Genomic DNA, 20,362 nt, shown 5'->3' with positions numbered 1-20,362 from the left:
AACAGTGAGAAATTCATTTCTGTTATCTATCAGCCACCTGATGTGTGGTGTGAACAGACCTTTGTTACCTTTCTCTGGAGCCCCTATCCTGGGCATACTTAACTCCTCCTAGTTACTTTCATGTGCTCTGCTCTGTGCTTTTGCAAATACTACTACTTTTTATCTTCTTGGACTAGCTAATCTCTTCTTCTTATTGAAAGCCCTTTCCTGATTCTGCCTCTTCTGAGAAGCCCTCCTGAGCAACCGTCTCAGGGAGTGCTACGCTCTGGTTCTCAAACTGAAACCCGTGCTTTTCTCTTTATAACTCTTGTGCTTTATTGTAATTGATAGCTTAGCTGGACTCTGTCCTGTATGCCTGTGAGCTCCTGAAGGCAAAAGCTGCTTCTCTCACACTTACATCTTTAGAGCTTGGTACATAATATGGATAAGAAAATTGTACTGAATTGCAGAAGAGCAGTTCTATGAACCCATAACAATTGTCAGCCTCCACAGGCATTAGGGTATTTTAAGGGTTTGGAGACAGCATCTCATCTTAAGTACTTATATGAGAGAAATAAGAGAATCCACCATGCTGGAAAAGGAAGGGCCCTCTTGGGGATTTAAAAAGTGTCAGCTTTTGAGTTAGTGTGCAAATGAGATCTTCAGTTTTCCTGGTTTAGAATCAATGGGTTTGCCGCTAAAAATCCAGATTTCTGAGCTGCTACATTTTGTCTCCTAATTCAAATTCCTAGAGGATGGGACTTAAAAATAGGATTTTTTAACATGTTCCTTTGGCAATTATGCACCACTTTCAAGCCTGAGATCCAGGTTTGGCAAAAGACCAATGCCTTCCATCGAAAACAAGAGACTGGGTGGCTGAGGACATCCAGCTGGGCTTTTCTGCTCTCTCTCTCTTTGTATGAGAGGACTGACCTGGTCCTATCCTTGTTCCCAGCCTAATGTCTCCTTCCTGAAATGAGCCGTGGTTTGGTGACTGTGGAGAGGAAAAGCTCTGGACTACATGGTAACAGCCATGAAGGGGAGGTAGGTGATTGACCCCTGTCAGGATGCTTTGTTCTTGGATGGTTCAGGTATCATGACATCACTATCTAAGGAAAACCAGAGATAGAGGAGAAACCTTGTTCAAGATAATGCCATAACTGAGAGAAGACAAGAAAACATCACCAAATAACAGCAGCAAGGTTTTGGAAATTTCCTTCATCTTTGAAACTAAGGACAGAAAGAAAAACTGGATGTATGCTGCCAGATGGCCAAAGTAAAGATTAAGGAATAAGTGTCTGGAAAATAAGGAGCTGTGATCTATTTCTTTCTTTTATTTACTTTTTATATTTTGAAATTGATAATGAGATAGAAAAACCTAAGAGATTAAATTGACCTAGAAGCAAAGGAGGAAATTATTACAAGTGTTTTTTTCTAGTCATTTCCCCCAACACTGAAGGTCAAGGAGACAATTTTTTTTCTGCTTTTCAGATATATATAAATTTTTCTTTTTTTCTTTAAATTTTGTCCTTGAAAATAAAATGGCTTTAGCGAATTCAGAATTCTAATCACATAGTAAGACTATCATAATGAAATTGTAACCTTTGGCAATGACAAATCTGTGTGTGAGATGTGGCAAATGCAATGAAGAATATTTACTGTGCAGGTACTTTAAAACTCATTTGCTCTGAAATAGCCATGAGAAAGCTCTATATGACAAACTTTATCTAAATTCTCACCCAGGCCGGGGTGCATGGGCTCACGCCTATAATCCTAGCGCTTTGGGAGGCCGAGGCAGGTGAAGTGCTTAAGCTCAGGAGTTTGAGACCAGCCTGAGCAAGATAGAGATCCTGTCTCTACTAAAAGTAGAAAAACTAGCTGGGCATGGTGGCAGACAACTTTAGTCCCAGCTACTTGGGAAGCAGAGGCAAGAGAATTGCTTAAACCCAAGAGTTTGAGGTTGCTGTGAGCTGTGATGTCTTGGCACTCTAGTTTGGGCCAACAGAGTGAGATTTTTGTCTCAAAAAAAAAAAAATTCTCATCCTGTACATTTTTAAATTCTTACTAATGTAATCTAGGTAAAAAGAAGTAACAGTCAAGTGAAAGTCTCTCATAGAAAATATAAGTTCTGACTTAAGTAAACTCAATGTGTTTATCAAATGATAATAATTTAGAAACACCCTCTCTCAACATTTAGGGGTAATTATTTGAATTTAAATAGATTTTTCTGATTTGCTACATCATTATTATAACCAAATGTTCACTGTGGTTTACTTCTCCATTTTTGTTTTCTGCACACAATTTTTAGGGGTAGTTTATTGCACATAACAAGCCAAGTCTATGTTATTACTCATTTGTTGAAGAGATATGTCTCTCTTCTGTTCTTTGAATAGTTGGTGTCACTTTTTTCAGCTGTTGCTTAAAAAAACAAACATTGACACCTGGCAGGGCTTTGCAACCCTACCAGATTGAAAACCAAGGATGTTGTGTTTCCATTTCTTGGATAAGCACAGCTCATCTACCTGCCGGGCTGTGTCTGTGTGCAATTCTGGAACATAACCTGTGGCGTGGCTTTGTGATGCTTTGAATGACTTCACGTGTCTGTGGTCACCTGCTCACCAGACGTGGACATGTGGGAGCTTCCCACCTTGGCAAAACTGTCTCACTGCTGCTTACCTCAGAAATATGTTTCCAGACTTCTCATTGAGAATTACATCTGGGTGCCTGTTGTATTTCTAGTTGGCCATCTTGAGTCACCAGAGTACATCAAAGCATCACATGGCTTTTTATGTGATGTTGCTATAGACTGAATTACCTCCCACCAATGGTATTCATATATTGAAGCTCTGACCCCCAATATGACTGTGTCTAGAGATAGGGTCTTTGGGTGGTAAGATTGAAAGAGGTCATAAGATTAGGGCCCTAACCCAACAGGAACATGGTCTTATAAGAGGTAGAAGAGATTTTTCTCTCTCTCTCTTTCTCACTTTCTCTCTCTGCCACATGAGGACACAGTGAGAAGACACAGTCTTTAAGTCAGAAAGAGTCCTCACCAGAAATCAACCATGTTGTTACCCTGATCTTGGACTTCACACCTCCAGAACTGTGGGAATATAAATTTTTATTGTTTAAACCACCTAGTATATGGAATTTTATTATAGAAGATTGAGAAGGTTAACATAGATGTGGGAAGCCTAGTAAAAATTGATTGCCGAGATGGTAATTTCTACTAACTGAAAGTACCTTGTCCTTTTCAATTCTTTCCTTACAAATATTATTCTTATTTCTTTCTTCTACAGTGCTATCTCTGCTCACACACAGACTAACATTAATTGTGATACTAACATATACATTTAATGAGCTCTCATAATGCACTAAACACTATACTCAGTGATTAGATAGCACTTGTTATACAAGCCAGACACTTGTCTAAATTATTTAAAAGTGTTAATCTTTATATTGACATGGAGAGGTGGTTAATTTTACACCCCCATTTTACAATGGACAAACTGAACATTTTTTTAAAAAAGCAAATGCTGATTAACTTACAAAGGTTATGTAGTAAAGCAAGCAGCAGAGCTCAGATTCGGACTCAGGCAATTCTGGTTTCAGAGCCTGTATTATTAACCACCTCCATTATTAACCTCCCATTACAAGGGAGGTATGATTAATATCCTCATTTTGCTGATGGAGAAACTGAGGCACAGATTGGCATGTGATTTTCCCAGCACCAGATATTCAAACCTGAGCCACCCCATTCTGGAAGCTTCCAGCTTTCCCTCCTAGGTGGGTACCCTCAAGATGACGATGCTGGGAGCTGACTTCCAGGTGGTGTTTAAGAATAACCTCCACGTAGCCGGGCATTGTGGTGGGTGCCTGTAGTCCCAGCTACTTGGGAGGCTGAGGCAAGAAAGTCACTTAAACCCAAGAGTTTGAGGTTGCTGTGAGCTGTGACACCAGGGCACTCTACCCAGGGTGACATTGTGAAACTCAGTCTCAAAAAACAAACAAAAAAGAATAACTTCCATGCAAAGGGCTAAGATGGTTAACAGTTACTGAAGGGTAGGGTATGTGCCTCAAAGAAGCAGGAGGAGGTTTGCAATGCTTTCCCAACTGAAGGTACTAGATCTATATCCTACAAATTTGATATGCTGTACCTAGGGGCCCCATCTCAGAGGCAGTGAGGGAATTTGAACCTCTGAGCTCTGATCCTCAGATTCCATGTGTTTAGGAGTCAAATCTTCATCTGGAATGGGAACAACTTCTCTGGTGCAAGTCTGCTGTGCACCTGCAGACTCCCCATCAGGCTGCCTGCCGAATCAGGAATAATGATTCTCAGGGGGAAGGGATATTATTTGCATTTGAATTAATGTTGAGTTCAGAGTCACAGATTCCTCATCAAGAAGGATTTAAGCAATTACTGATATCCTAGGGAATCTGTGACCAGCTCATTATTTTCATCTCACAGGGTAGTACTAAAATTCTTAATTTTTTTTCAAGTCTTCTTTCAAAAGTTTGGCTTCCTTTATCCCCATGATCATAATTATAATAATTTTGAAACATCATTCTGCTCAGATATCAAGGTGTTGAACGGATAATTTCACTTTAATGAATTTGTCTCATATGGGCTTATTTTTCACATCTGTCTTAAGCTGAATAACTAACTGGTTAATATGAGAACTGTTCCGTTTCATTAGCTTCTCCCTGTTGATTTCCTTGAGGTGGAACTGATGCATTGCCAGTTGCAAGCCCTGTCAGCTCTTTTAGGCGAAATACAGATCTAAACTCCATTCTGAGGCACCGATGCCAACTAAGAAGAATAAAAAGTGAAGTAGTTTGATCATCTAGATAAACTGCAGGGTTCCACATACCCAGTGGCTTCTGAAAGATTAGCAAGCACTTGTTATGGACGTCAGGAACATTTGTACCTGAGGCCACCATGTGTAATTTGTACAAGTAAGGCCACAAGTCCCTGTCAAGAAGAGAGAGGAGAGGAAAAAAGAAGGAAATGGGCCACCAGAGGACCCAAGAGGCTTTATTGAAGGTCTTGAGTTGAGCATAGAAATTTCCAACCTTTTGGGATTGTGCTGTGGGGTAGGAGCATATTTTGGAAATCAGTTTAAGAGTAAAGATTGAAAGAGGAGACATGAATGGATTATGTGGGCTCCTGGAAAGAGAAGGGTGGTGCCTCCCTCATGGGCCCATAAGTTCAATAGTGATGGAGCCATGATTAGTTAAGATGCTCTGGGCTCCTGACTCAAGCAAGGAGATGGACTATCTCTCACAGAAAGAAGGCAAAGTGCATTTTAGTACTGGGTCATTGAAAGGCTCCATGTTATCAAGGACCCAGGGTATTTCTCTGTTTCTGCTTCGAGGTGTTTAGCATTGGTTTCATTCTTAAGCTTGTTTTCCCCTAGGTTGTATGATGACTCCCCACGTTCCCATGGTCCACATAAAGTGCACTCTTGCTCGGTAAGACTCACTCTATGGCAGTCATATGGCTTTGTTAATTTTTATGCTTCTCATTTCATGTGTGCTTTTAAGCCTCTTGATTATTCAGGAATGTTTCTTAATTGCCCCTTTTATGTCCTCTTTAGTTAACCCTTTGGGATTGACAGATAAGTGTCATCTTTTCAAGCTGAAGTTTTAGTATGCAGCAGGAAAGAGCCCTCTTCTTCCAGATTTTCCAGTTTTCATATTGCCCGTATGAAATTCTGAGTAGCTGTGAAATTGATGACAGATGTCCCAGGAAGAGCTGGATGTGGAAGGAGGCGTGTAGTGGATTCAAGTGGGTTGACGCTGTAGCATCCCACTGCAGCAAGAACCATGGCGAGTCCCTGTCCCTAGGGGAGCAGGAGCTTTAAGTTTGGAGTGAAAGAAAGACAGTGAGAGGGAAGAGAGAGCCTCAGTGTCAGAGGGAGGAAAGAACTCGGTTTCTTGTGCTAGGTTTGCAGACTGGCTGTAGAATCAGTGATCAAAGGATAAGATCCGGGCTTAGGCCCCTGAGAACAGCTAAAGAAAGAGAAAGACTGAAAGAATCAAGGATATACAAGGCCTCAGAGCCATAATCCTTGTGCCTGTGTGTCTTCCTTAGTAGAGAATGGCAGCCTAGATGATGTGCTGGTAGGATGTGTCTGTGTGGCTCTCCCTGCAGCCACCAAGTTCTTCCAGCAATGAGCAAAACTATGACTGAGCAGCCAGGACACTCCAGAGAGATGCAAAACTCCTGACTGGGCATACAGTCTTAAAGGAGTTTCAAGGGGCCCCATGAAGGGACATAGAAGACAGTGAAAAGAATGGAAGATACTAGCTACTGGTAAAGAGGCTACTTACTGAACCCAATGCCATTCCCACTCTAACCTAGAGTAGCTTCTCACCTTCAGTAGAGCACTGATAACATGTTGGAGCTGGATGATTCTTTGTAGTGGAGGGCTATCCCAAGCACACTGAGAGACATTTCGCATTGTCCTTGGGCTGTATCCTCTAGACGCCAGTAGTATCCTCCCTCCCCAAGTAGTGACAATCAAAAATGTCTCCAGAACATTACCAGATGTCTTTGGTTGGAAATTTTGCTGCCCCCATCCTTTTTGAGAACCACTGCTTTTGAGTGAAGCAGGAACTCAAGTGGTCAGAAATTATGAGGTTGGTTAGATTCTTCCCCCGAGATCCTGCAGGACAGGCAAGGCGGTCAGCACTCTGTTCACAGTTTGCCACTCCAAACTTAAACAATCTGTGTACAAACTGAACTTTGTACCCAAGTGTAAAGAAACTTATGAAGGTGTTTTAGGATCAAGATGTCATTTGGATTACAGCACTGACCAGGCCAATTTATACAAAAAGGAACATAGAGATCCACTGAGAACGGAATTGAATATAACTAATATCTGAGCACGAACAAAATCCTTATGTGACATTACCTGTGTATAATGGTAGTAATGCTGATTACAGGGCTGCAAGTTGTAATGTTCTGGTAAATGCCAGGAGCTGTGATAAACACTGATTATATATGGACCCGATTTATAATCCCACAATTACCTGTAGGGTAAGAATTGCCCTCATTTTGTAGATCAGGAATCTGAGGGTAAGAACGGCTCTGTGACTTACCCAAGGTCTTGCTACTATTTGTGGCAAAAATAGGATAAACCCTGGGTATTTCTAATTCTAAAGCCTGAGCTATTCTCTCTACTTCTATCTACAAATGTTATAGCCAACTATTTTAAATTGCACATGAACTTTATGGACACCCTGTATATAAATGTGGGGTGGGCATGTTTACAAAAACTAATGTGGGGTTTTAATTATCATGTATAGCACAGTGTGCATACACACATCATACATGTGTGTAGGTCAAGACCTTCTTAACGTATAAGATCTCACAAACTCAGTTAAACTCATAAAGCAGCTGATATTTACTATCAGTTCCCCTGAAAACCTCATTTCCTGGGAATTCAGATTCCTGAGACTTCTTGGGCTCTTTTGAAACCAAGAGGGGAGAGAATGGGTGGTAACTTCCAGCCCCTGCTGCCTGAGGGAAGGGTCTGTTGGCCAGGCAGGGCTGGAAGCTGGGAAGGAGCTTTTGGGCAAAGGGTCTTGGCCTCTGAGATGGAGGATTTTTTTTTTTTTTTTTGTAGAGACAGAGTTTCACCTTATCGCCCTCAGTAGAGTGCCGTGGTGTCACACAGCTCACAGCAACCTCCAACTCCTGGGCCTAGGCGATTCTCCTGCCTCAGCCTCCCGAGTACCTGGGACTACAGGTGCCCTCCACAACACCCGGCTATTTTTTTGTTGCAGTTTGGCGGGGGCTGGGTTTGAACCCACCACCCTCGGTATATGGGGCTGGCGCCCTGCTCACTGAGCCACAGGCGCCACCCGAGATGGAGGTTTTTGAGTGCAGCTCCTTAAACTTTTATGTGCAAAGAAGTCACCTACTGTGCTTATTAAAAAATCGATTCTGATTCAGAACCTGGGCTGGGGCCTGGAATCCTGCATTTCTAACAAGCCCCAGAGTGCTGCCACCATTGCCACTGGTATAAGCCACCCTTTCAAGCAGTGAGGGTCTAGCAGTATCAGAAACCTAATTTTTCTGAATGTTTCTTTGCAAAGTAAGTCAATTAAGAAAGGAATTGGCCATGCAGAACTTACAGGACACAATAGGGCCAAAGAAATAATGCTAAGAAGACCAGTGGAGAGACAGGGAGAAAAGAACAGGTAAGACCTCCAACTGATAAACAGATGATCAGAGGGAGAGAAAGAGAGAGGCACAGTGTGGCTTGAAGCTTCAGAGAACAACAATTTCAGAGAAGTTTGTAAAATTACAACTTCATACAGCAGGTAGTAAACGTATGGAACTCATTATCCCTAAGTAAAGATTAAAAATATAGTTACAAAAAATGCTATAAATAAAATAGTAAATTACACACTTGCAGTAGGTTACTGAGGGAAGGGAGGATATTTTGGAATACTTCCCTAACTTTTGAGGTTGACACACATGTAAGCTGTGTGCTCATAGTTTCTAAGCCAAAAATGGGGATTTATGATTCATCAAAGGATTCTTTTTTTTTTTCTTTCCTGTTTCTGTCTATGGGTGTGAGAGTTAATGGATGCAGTATGGATGCTAGAATATTAGCATTCCAAGTCTCTTGGATGGTTTCTGGGAACAAAGTGCTGAACATTTGACGTGAATGTTGTGCTGGGAAACACAGGGTGTGTGGGCAGTTCTTCACAAACTACACTGGGCCAAACTCCCAAGTCATCCCAGGAGCATGGGATGTGTGGAATGAAGACTTGATGTGATGTTCTGTGTTTTGGAACTCCATGATCTGGGGCTCAACCCTTCCATGCCAACTCTTCATTCCACTGCAATAACTCTTCTTCGCTGGTTTCTACGGTGGCTTGTAGAATGTGTCTCCAAATATTCCTGTCCTTGCGTACACTGGATTCACTCATTTATTCCACAAAGATTTGCCAATTACTGAGTGCTCTACATAAGGCAAATAAAAGTGAACATGATGCTATCTCCATCTTCTCATGAAGCTTCGGATGCAGTGGAAAAAAGATGGGAGGGGAAGATTGCATTTGTTTATTTTTCTTTATAATTTTTTTTGAGACAGTCTTACTCTGTCACCCTTGGTAGAGTGATGTGGTGTCATTGCTCAGAGCAACCTCAAACTCTTGGACTCAAGTGATCCTCCTATCTCAGCCTCCTGAGTAGCTGGGATTATAAGTGCCTGCCACAATGCCCGGCTAGTTTTTAGAGACAGAATCTTGCTCTTACTCAGACTGGTCTCGAACAATCCACCTCCCTTGGTCTCCCAGAGTGCTAGGATTACAAGCATGAGCCACCATGCCCAGCTTTATGATAACTTATTGAAGATGTGCTGGGCAGGATAGTGCACAACTACAGACACATCTGGGGACCTGCCCAGATTGGTGGGTCGTGGAGGGCCCCTCTAAGGAAATAAGTTTCCAGTGGGGAGTTAGCTTGGCAAAGAGTGAACAGAAGAGCATTCTAGGCGTATGCCAAAATGCTAAAGCAAGGGAGTGCTTAGAAGGCTGGTGTTGGTGGATGTCACAGCTGGGAACAGAAGGCTCTGTGTGCTGAAACTGGTAAGAGGGCTCCCAGAGGGCGCCCAGGCTCAGGCAAGCTCCCTTTGCCTCCTCCACATGCCTTTGCTTGCTCTGGAGCTCAGGACATTCTAATCCCCAGCCCCATGATGGAGACCTGACACTCAGGTTCAGAGGGGAGAGGGGAGGTTGGAACTGCCACTGAGCAATGGGCTGGGGCTGCTTTTGTCACCCATGGATGAACCCTACGGGTTTTGTGTCATTGTCCAACCTGTAAGGTACAGACTGACTTTGTGACAGAAAAAAGGAGTGGGACGGACACGTGAAACCCATGACAGTAAAGAACGGTGCCTGGCCATGGTGGGGGCTCTGGTGCGAATCAGGAGCAGCGGCTGCACATGGAACCCTCAGGCATTGTGGTTAATTATGTTTTGTACTTACAGAGTTTTCTTCCAGGAGCAACAAGTAGAATGCTGTATGGGCCTCAAATACTGATTATCTCATCTGCATATAATATGCACTCAGGTTGGGGTATAATTTAGATTGTCACCTGCTAAAAGAATCAGCTTCTTTGTGGTCACTGGCAGATTAAGCTGGAATTTTTTTTCCCAATGGCTTACTATAGTGAGTAGAAAAACAATTTAAATTATTATTTTATGATAAATTTGCATTATTTTCATTTACCTTGGTCCTCAAACTAGAAATCTCTTAGTCTATAGATAGGGCAGGGCTAATTTTTACTTCTTTCTACTGACTAATGAGTCAGATATCCTTAAGAAATAAGAGGGTGTCAAGTCTCAAATCAAGAAAGAGGATCTATCTTGTTTTAGTGTGTAGACCCCTAGTGAAATTTTTTAGTGATCCACCTGCAGTCTGGGAAACAAGGGGAAAAGTGGAGCATGGAATTCTGCTATGTAGTTTTTAGCCATTTTTAAACATCCACTTTAGCATAAATGGTTTTCAGAAAGAAAGTCTTATATTGTTGTGATGTCTCCTCCATCTCTCAATTCCTCCAAAAGACATCTCAAAGTTGGGATCTTACAAAGAAAAGATGAAATTCAGTATTTGCCTTCATAGGCGAGGATACTATCAAATTAGTGAGACCGAACTGTCAAAAGACTAAAGTCAGTACATCTGAGAGGTTCGTTTTAGTTCTGCCTGAGAGTTATCCATATTTATTTGTTTTCTGAGTGTCTTAAACTAGATCGGGAAGAAGTTGAGGCCATGGTTTCATTCCAGCTGTTTTGAGGTGTGACTTCCCCATCATCCCCGCAGATAAGGAGCTTTTCCAGATAGTGTCTCAACTTGGAGATGAGGGAGGAAGTAAGTACTCAGAAGGGTTGCATGTGACATGCTTAGGGCACCAGGACATGGCCTGCGTCCTAAGGTCATCTCCCTGGGATGCCTCGACCTCAGAGTGAAAACAAATAAATAAATAGATCCTCCAGGAGCTCAGGAGAGGAGACGCGTCTGCTGTACACAGAAACAATTTTGGAGAACGATCCCCTGTTTTATTATCAGTGATAACAATAATTAAAGGGTTTTGGAACCTCAGTGGTCACCTCGGCACTGTTTAATAGTAATTATTGTGTAATTACATATTATTACGGCAGATATATATAATTACATAATTGTTATTATTAAGCATGATGTTGACCATTGCAGTTCCAGCCCCTACTTCATTTGCGAGGCCTCTTTTGGGGATGGTAATTGAGATAATAAGGGATAAGGTGGAGATGAGGGAAAGTGACTGGGTGGGGGCGTGTTTGCTTGGCTCAGCCAGAACAAAGGACAGGGAGACAGAACTTGGGGATTCAGCGACATCTGGACTGGAGCAATTGGTTCGCTGGCATCTCCGACTGGGCTGTGAGAGAATTATTCTCAAAGAATTTCTGGCACACAGTTCTGGCTTCATCTCTCTCCCTTGCCTTTGCAGATGTCAACTGTGGTGTGGTGTGAGGGCACAGAACTAGCCTGTGAGATGCCCTGCCTGGGTGCTCACTCCGTGGGGACGCCTGGGAACGGCCAGGCAAATGGGATGTTGGGGGGCAGAGAAGTAGATTACCAAGGACAGGGAGACCGGGAGGGCAGTTTCGTAAGCATGACACTGAGTATTTTAATGATCCTCCAATAACCCTCTGAGGGGAGGCAGTGTGTTCTGTGGAGTGAGCCTAGGACACCAAGAGTCAAACCCAAGGGCACAGCTCTCTTGTGCTCTGTGGCCTTGGGGAGGGACTGGAGACTTAATGTCATCCCATGTGTCAAGTGGGGAGAATGATGTCCTCTCTCCCAGCAAGGTGGCTGAGAGGATTTACACAAGGTGCCTGAAGCACCAGCCTTAGTGCCCAGGCGGGGACGAGTGCATGTCAGTGACAGCCGTGGTTAGAAGCAGATGTTCTCTGCCTTTCAGTTGTGAAAGATCCCCAAGCCTCAGAGAAACGAAGGTCCCCTGCAAGCGGCAGAACTGTGCTTTCAACCCAAGTCTTCTAATTTAGGTGCTAATCTCCTGACACATCAGACTCTGGTGACCCTTAATAGAAGCTTATCTCCTGCGGCAGTGGCCTTCAGGCGGCTCTGAGGCACAGGCTGAGCCTGAGTTTGCAGTGCTGTCCTCTATTTTTAGTGGAGCAGAAGGCAGGCCGGAGCTTGTTTGCCTCCGTCTTGAGTGTTGCCCAGGTCACAGGCAGGGAGTTGCTAAGCAGTGATGGAAGCTTTCCATAGGCGGCTGGGTTAGTGGTGAAGAGGGCAAGGCTTGCAGCAAGGGAAGAGCCGAGGAGGCAAAGGCAGAGCTTGGGGCATGTGGCTGAGCACCCAGTTCTCACCCCATGAAGCTCCTCTCTGGAGGGGTGAGAGATTCCTAAGGAGAAGGGGCCTAGTCATTGTCAAAGTGGAGACAATGCCTCAAATCCTTCTGCAAATAACACAATGACTTATTCACTGGTGCATTTGGCAAATTCTCAGTAGGTAAATAACCCAAAGATGCACAAATTTAGGGTGAGACATACTATTAGGAGAAGGACAGCCGTCTCTGCGGTTTCTTCTAAGATCACTCCTCCTGGAGGGGTAGCCATTCAAGATTAGACAGATGAACACAGAAAAATAAAGGGTAATCAAGCTCATAAATTGAGTCTTTAAAACTAAATATTAAGTTTCTCTTGTTCTTTCTCTCCTGAGAACTCAGATTCTTCTTAAAGATCTGCATGTATTTATTTGTATCTCCCTTTCGTGGGAAATAAAAAAGAAGGTATAGTTAGAAGTGGACACAGTCACATCTTAAAATAAGGATCGTAGAACTTTCATCTCCCCAAACTAGTGCTTCTGTCTCTAGACTCTGTGATTCACAAGAATTCCCCTCCCCACTGTTTTCGGTCTAATATGTAAGCACAACTTTCAGTCTCATCAGAGTTAGAACACCAATTTCTCATCTCCACATTTCACCGTGTGTTAATGCAGGCTGGTGTAAAAACGGGGTAAATTTAGCACTGAAATGAAGAAGTGGCCTGAGAACAGAGGGGTCGAAGGCTAGAGTGGTCATTTTGGGTAGGGAGGAGTGCTGAGTGTCTTCAGGTAGTATTTGACATTTGGAACCTACAGCAAGTCTGGGTTGCTTCGGCAGGATTGAGTCAGCTAAACTGAGTCAGAAGAAAGAAGTCACCCTTGGAGCCATCACCATCACCACAAAGAGGTTCTTCCTCTTGGGTGAGCATTGGTGGGCCTGTCACCTGGTCTGATCTGTGGGTGAGCTGGGGGAAGCGCTAAGTCTGTCTGCTCACTTCTCGGATCTTCAGTGCACATCCATGTCAGAGGAGTGGCCATAATGGCCTCAGACCATGAGTTGTGGCCTTTACCACAACTTGGCTTAATATACTTTATCATCCAAACAAAGACACTCTTGGGAGTCAAAGGGGGCCCTTTCCTAGTTACTATGGAATAGCAGCTGTCCCTGGCAGAGTGATAAATATGATTACTCTACATTGGTCTTGGCTAAGTCATAGAACTCTTTGACTTTCAATTTCATCAGTTTTTAAAAAAATAAATAAAAGCCTGTTCTATCTCAAAGGCTTTGAGGCTCACATGACATAATAAATATAGAAAGTGTTCTGAAAACGAAGGAACACTTAAAAAATTTGAAGGTTATTTCCAGATGCCCAAAAATGAGCCCAGATGCTTAGCAATCCTTAATGGAGCTAAACCCTGCCAAGAGTTCCAAGAGTTCCAACTTTTTATTACAAAGAGACTGCTTCATCGTTACTTTCATGACCTTTGTACACCTGTGGAGCCAATGCCATTCATGATCTTTCCTTCAGCGTAAGGAAGAGTGATGTCCCCTCTTCAAGTGGAGGAAGTTATATAATATCTCTGTTTTCCTCTCTTGATCAGAGAGTGAGGAAAAGGATTTAAAAAATGTGTTTTTTTCTTTTTACTGGTGTTTTGGGACTCCTAACCATGGTCACAAGAATTAGCATCAGAAAGCCAAGGAATGGCATCAAGTTTGAGGTTTCAGGGTGGTTTTTTAAAGGCTTAGAGAATGACTAGCTATCCAAACTCAGTTTGTCTCTGCTTTTAACTTTTTTGGTGGTCTCTAAGTGGCAATAATTGAAATATCATTGCATTTGTGCCATATAATTTCTTCATAATACAAAGCCTAAATATATTCCTCTCCACTTCGTTGGAAGACTATTGCTACAAGTGTGGGCTATGGTGATCTCCCCCACATGGTATAGGAGGCCCTCTTGAAGTATCTGTGGCTCCTGGTTGTAATTCACCACTGCAAATGCTCATCTTGACTCAGAGATGGAAACCGGGGATTTTAAGGTCAAACGTAGAAAAAAAATTAGGAAACTTGTTATAATTGCATAGTAGGAGTATAGTGCGCTGGCAGCAAGTGTTGATTTATGTGCATTTTAGGGTAACCAGAGGGAAAGAAAGCTGAGAAAACCTGGTGGACTCCAAAACTAAAATTATTCTTGAGCTGAGATCAGCTTCAATGGGGGTACAGCCTGATAATCACTTCTGAAGAGTGATTGCCTGTTCTTACATAATTAACCTTGAGGTTCACCTGGACTGCGCCGACCACTGATCCCCAGACCACTGAACTAAACCCAGGAATGCCCGCACACTCCGTGATGCCATGCTGCCCGTTCAGAACAAGCATCTTCTCTTTCTAGAATACAGGAGGGACATTGTTCACCAGAAACTAAATCTGTTGGGTAGGCACTAACACTGGCGAAGTCGTAGGTACTTGTGTTGTTGAGGGTGATGTTATTTGGAAAGGAGACACAGAGAACTTGCAGCTTCATTTAAGTAAGGCCACTTGAGGAGCCTTCCCATGCTGGAGTCCTTCTCTGTCTCACTTGGGAAAACCCAGGAAAGCAAATGTTAATCAGCCCTTCGGCATTCTGGCACCAATTAGCACAAGCTGTATCCAAAATAAAGAGAAAGTGAGAGAGACCCAGGGAGGCAAAAGAAGGATCTTGAAGTCTGTGAATGTGAAATAAAATTTAATACTTCAAATTAGGTCTGGGTTGACATGAAATGGCATTGGAGGGTGGAGAGAAGAATACTGTGTCCTTTTCTCTTGTAGAGACCTTCAGAGACTTGGAGACTCTAATCAACCCTACCTAATTGATGTAATTCATTTTCTAGAGCAGATTTTGTTGGTCGCTTACCACAGCCTTTCTTCCTTTTGCCCTTATACTAGAAGTCTGGCTTTATTTGGAGAACTCACCCTCCTCCACACTGCCACATGTCTCAGAAGACCATCATGGGTAGTCCATGTTCTTTCCAGGCACTGCTTTAGTCAAGAGCATGTTGAAATTTTGCCTAGTGACATGCGAAGGAATGTTTGCTAGGGACAGGGGCAAACTGGGAAAGTGTTTTGGTTTTGCCTGTAAGTAGAGATCACCAGGAAGAGAGTCAGGCACCTTCAGCGCCTTCCGCAGGACACAGGTGTTGGTACCATCTTGTTTCTGTGACGCAAGCCAGCTTGAATACAAGCTTCGCTGTTGAGGAGGCAGGGCTGAGAGACAGAGGACGTTTCTCTATAGAATGTCAATAAGCCCACGAATTAACTAACTTTGGAGCTGCCCCACCTTGGAGTGTCTGACTAGATGAATAAACTCCCTTGTTGTTTATGGCAGTTGAGTCACGGTTCTGTTATTAGCAGCTGAACACATCCTCACTGATATAGTACTTTCTTAAGCAAGTTATAACTCTTTTATAGCAAATCCACTTCTCTGTCCATACAGGGAGCTGCAAAAGCTTGGGAGGGAGCATGTATCATAGTATTAGTATTACGTATTATAATGTTATACCAGTAATAACAACTATAATGATAACCTGTACTTTTTCAGGCTATATATTTGTCAAAGTACTTTTGAAAAAACATTTCAGAATATTAGAGGGGTACAAAATGTTTTGGTTACCCAGATTGCTTTTGCATTGCTTGAGATAAAATTATAGGTCTGCCTATTGCCCAGGTAGTGTGCATTATACTCATAGGGTATGATTTCACCCACCCCTCCTCCCTCCCCTCACCTGCTTGATTTCTGTTGAGTTTTATTTCCATCTGTGCACGTGAATGCTGTTTGGTTAGTTCCAATTTAATAGTGAGTACCAAAGTACTTTTATATTGATCCGTTATAGTGACTCTTGGAGGCAGGCAGGAAAGAAGACTATTATAATTCATATTTTCAAGATCAGAAAATAATACAAAAAAGTAAAATGAGTTATTTGACATGTCTAAGGATATAGTGATGTAAGAGCTAGGTTAAAACCTAAGTCTGGCGGAAAAAAAAATGTTTTGACAGTGAAAAAGAGTAAATATAGGAAAAGATTAAGCATGGATTGTGGAGGCCATCAGAACTGAGTTTAAATTCCCATTCCACCTCTTATTAACTCTGGGGTCTTAGACAAGTTACTTAAATTGCCCAGATCTTTAGCTTCCTCACCTGTGAAATGATAATGGTAAAGCAATATCACCAGGGCTTTCCAAAAAATAAATGAAAAAGCATGTTTTAAGTACTGAATCTAGTCCTTGGCATATAGCCAGGCTTCCTCTCCTGAGCACTATTCACCCCCGAGGAAAGAAATTGTGTGACTCTGTCCTTGAAGCTCATTAAAGTTGAAATGGGCAACCATGAGTCTAAACCAAGGCAAAGGACTAGTTAGAATTAGTTCTAGAAATCCTTCAAAATGCAAGAAAGAAAGCAAAAGCAAAACAGAGGATTAATACTGGAAGTATTTTTGGCCAGTTGGTGAAGGCAAGTGATATGAAACAGGATGCTGTGTGATGGAGACAGGGCTGGGTAATTTATGTGGGAATGAAAATAAGGCCATAAAAACAGGCCAGGAAGGAGCTGGTAATGTACAAGTAGGGAAGAAAAGGAGCTTGGGGCCCTAGTGGTACGCAGGCTCAACAAACAAGTCAGTTGTGTTTTGCTCTTATTAAGAAAAAGATGATCCAGAGAAAGAAAAAGGCAATCGTAGCTTTGGAATTCATAAACATACGCCCAGCCTATGGGAATGTGAACTGCTCCTCCCATGCTATCCAGCCTCGGTCACTACGTTCCTTCTAGGCCGATGGAGTAGGGGGTTGATGAAAATCCAGAGAAGATGAATGAAAATGATTGAAGGGCTGGACAGCAGGACAGAGAGAACTGCAGCGAATTCTCTTGTAGAAATAGGGGCAGGCAGGGAGGCCGATACTTTCAGCACACGAAGGAGTTGGGAACCACCTCTCATGCTTCTGCATCCTCTGCACCCAATCAAATGGTGCACACTTAGAAGCCCAGGTACCCCGCTTGCCAACGATATTGGTGATATGAATTTTAAATGCCTTCTGGACATTTAGGGTGAACATTATAAACAACTCTGTGACACTAAGTATTAGAAAACCTGGGATGTAAATTGTGAAATTTTCTTTCAGAAGATGTTTGGAGGATATGGGAGAAAAACTATAAAATTTATTTCATGCTCATGTTTCTAAGCCCTCAAAGAAATTAGGCCAAATAAAAGGAAATCAAAATTTAAAACTATGTAAGTGTGTGATTTGACTCTGGGTTTATGTCTCTGCTCTTTCACTTGCTGGGTCTGGGCAAGCTTCTGAGCCTCTTGGAACCCCACGTTCCTCATCTGTAAATAGGGAGTGATAATAGTACCTACCTGATGGGGTTGCGTGGGCTAAATGCAATACAGCTTGAGTATCCCTTATCCTGAAATGCTTGCAACCAGAAGCGTTTCAGATTTGGTTTTCTTTTTCAGATTTTGGAATGTTCGCATTATACTTGCCAGTTGAGCATCCCAAACCCAAAGCTGAAATCTGAAATGCTCTGTAAAATTTGTCGTTTCCTTTGAGCCTCATGTTGGTGCTCAAAATGTTTTGGATTTTGGAGCATTTTGGAGTTTGGATATTCAGATTTGGGATGCTCTGCCTGCACTGCCTGTTAGTACCTACACAGTGCTTGGAGCACGGAAATCCATCAGTAATATTAGCTGCTGTTACTGAGTGGGTTGAGAACACCAGTTTGTTTACTCCTAGAGATGACTGAGAAAGCCCTTATTCTTGAGGAGAGTCCCATGTTCACTGGCTCAAGTTCTGCCTTTCCCAGCTCTGGGGCCCCCACCCTTCCCCCCATCAGTGTTTACTTCTACCCCCTCCCCCACACACACCTGCTGCAGCCCATCTGCAGAGGGGAGAGGGGTGGCTGCTGTGGTTACCTGCTCGGATTCTGTCTTGTTCACAAGGTGCAAAAGTGCGTATGCCCCATCCCTCAGGCGGGCTGCGCATATTCCATCTCCCCCTTTCCCTTACTCAGTTCTTTGAGGAATTTCAACCAAGAGATTTGCGACACTAGGGCTCAATTTGTGGTGGTGTCTAGCATGGAGGTCACAAAGATGTGATGGCTTAGCTGAGCTGGTCTCCAGAGAAGGGACAGTTGAACAGGAGGAGAGGTGAGAGCTTGCTGCCTGAGAAGCTCGCCCACCTCCTGAGGCCTGGCTGTACTTGCAAATGTCCCCAAATTACCCACCTTGTGATTTAAGTGGCTCTCACCTGCTTAGTTCATTGAGACTGAATGACCCCTGCCATGGCCTGCAGTTTCCTCTGACAGGGCTGAGAAGCCATTCAGTAAATGTTGATGACAGCAACAAGGATGATGATAAGAAGGATGGCAGGAAGCTACATGAAAAATCTTTTCTAGGCTTGGCGCCCGTAGCACAGCGGTTATGGTGCCAGCCACATTCCCCGAGGCTGTTGGGTTCGAACCTGGCCCAGGCCTGCTAATCAACAGTGACAACTACAACAACAAAAAGAAATAGCTGGGCATTGTAGCAGGCGCCTATAGTCCCAGCTACTTGGGAGGATGAGGCAAGAGAATCGCTTAAGCCCAAGTGTTTGAGGTTGCTGTGAGCTGTGATATCACAGCACTCTACTGAGGACAACATAATGAGTCTCTGTCTCAAAAAGAGAAAAAAAAAAAAAAAAAGAAAAATCTGTTCTAGAGCCTGAGCTGTCCCTTGTTGCAGCTATGGTTCTGTTGCATCCTGCTCTGCTCTGGCTGTTGGTCAACACAGGATGCACCCCGCTGGCCTTAAGGCCAGATGTGGCCTTCTAGGTTCTTATGTGTGGTCTTTTGACTGAGTCCAAATTTTAGAGAGCAAGTCCTTTTATTAAAAGCAGTGCAGAAGAGAAAGATAAAGCTTTTCTTGCCTCCTTTGGTGCTTAGGAAAGAATAACCTTGACAACAGCGGGTTCCCTTTGTCTAACGTCTGAGACTCAGATCCTCGGCTACCTGGCATTCATCATTCACAGGAATCCTGAGTCCTTCAGTTTGATCATTTTAAAATTAACATTTGTACTAATCAGCATAATCAAGCTGCCTTTATGTTTACAGAAAAGGAAGAATTGTGTCTTTGGGGGGAAGTTTGTTCTAAAATCAACATGTGAGGCAAAGATGGAAAGCCCCTTATCTCATCCTAAAGTAGGTGGCTATAAATGTGGTTTGGGCACATAAACCTGCGCAACAATCCTTGCATATGTAAGATTAATAATACATGCAATAATGTGGAGTGCCTGATAAAGGATTTTATACAAAATAAATTTCCTGCTTCCTCCCTTTCTCCACCTCTTTTTTTCCTGAGTGCATGCAGTTTAATGCAGGGGTGAGGCCTTAACTGCCTCTGTATTTCCTGACCTCGGGGGCTCCCAGTGTGGGAAAAGGTGCTAGGCATCTCCAGCCTGTGCCCAAGTTCCTATTGTGTCCCTGAAGACTTTTCTTGCAGACACTTCTGCAGCCCTGTAGGCAAATACACCCATCTGAGACCTAATCAGGAAACCAAAAGGAGAAAAAGCAAACAAATAAACAAACAAAAAACCAAAAACAAGGAGCTAGGAAAGATGCTAAAAGTCAATTATCCACAGGGGACAACTCCTCTCAGTTCGCTGGCAGACAGATTACAGAAAGGATTGGGACTGCAGCTGAAGGGCAGGCTGGGCCCTCCCTCTCTGGAATATTCTACCTGGTGCCTTTAGCTTTAAGGGTTGGGTGTTAAACTGAGACAAGCTGGAGGTCCGGTTTTCGCCAGGCGTGGCTGAGTTTTAGATTGGAAACAGGCAATCCTTATGAAAACTTAGATCGCCTTTCAAATATCAGTAATGCCATCCCTAGGAATGAAAATGCTCTTGTGCCTGTGGAGAGCAGGCTGTCTGTCTGTCTGCATATGTATGCCTTCAAGTGGTGAATTTGGCATGACTGACATTTTAAATAAAAATCACCTATCATGGTTTACCATATGTCTGATGGAATACTGTAAAAATGAA

The 20,362-nt window shown here is 43.1% G+C and overlaps 1 long non-coding RNA gene across 3 annotated transcripts in view; it reads left to right on the top strand.

Moving 5' to 3' along the window:
* The window catches only part of LOC128566708 (uncharacterized), a 154,671-nt gene that overhangs the window by 10,065 nt on the left and 124,244 nt on the right, over positions 1–20,362 (top strand). For all 3 annotated transcript variants that reach the window (XR_008374621.1, XR_008374620.1, XR_008374619.1), the window contains exon 2: positions 935–1,023. This is a non-coding gene — a long non-coding RNA (uncharacterized LOC128566708). The remainder of the gene's footprint in view (positions 1–934; positions 1,024–20,362) is intronic.

Source organism: Nycticebus coucang, chromosome 15 (assembly GCF_027406575.1).
Source record: "Nycticebus coucang isolate mNycCou1 chromosome 15, mNycCou1.pri, whole genome shotgun sequence".
Lineage (NCBI taxonomy): Eukaryota > Metazoa > Chordata > Mammalia > Primates > Lorisidae > Nycticebus > Nycticebus coucang.
This window is presented reverse-complemented; position numbering and strand designations above follow the sequence as displayed.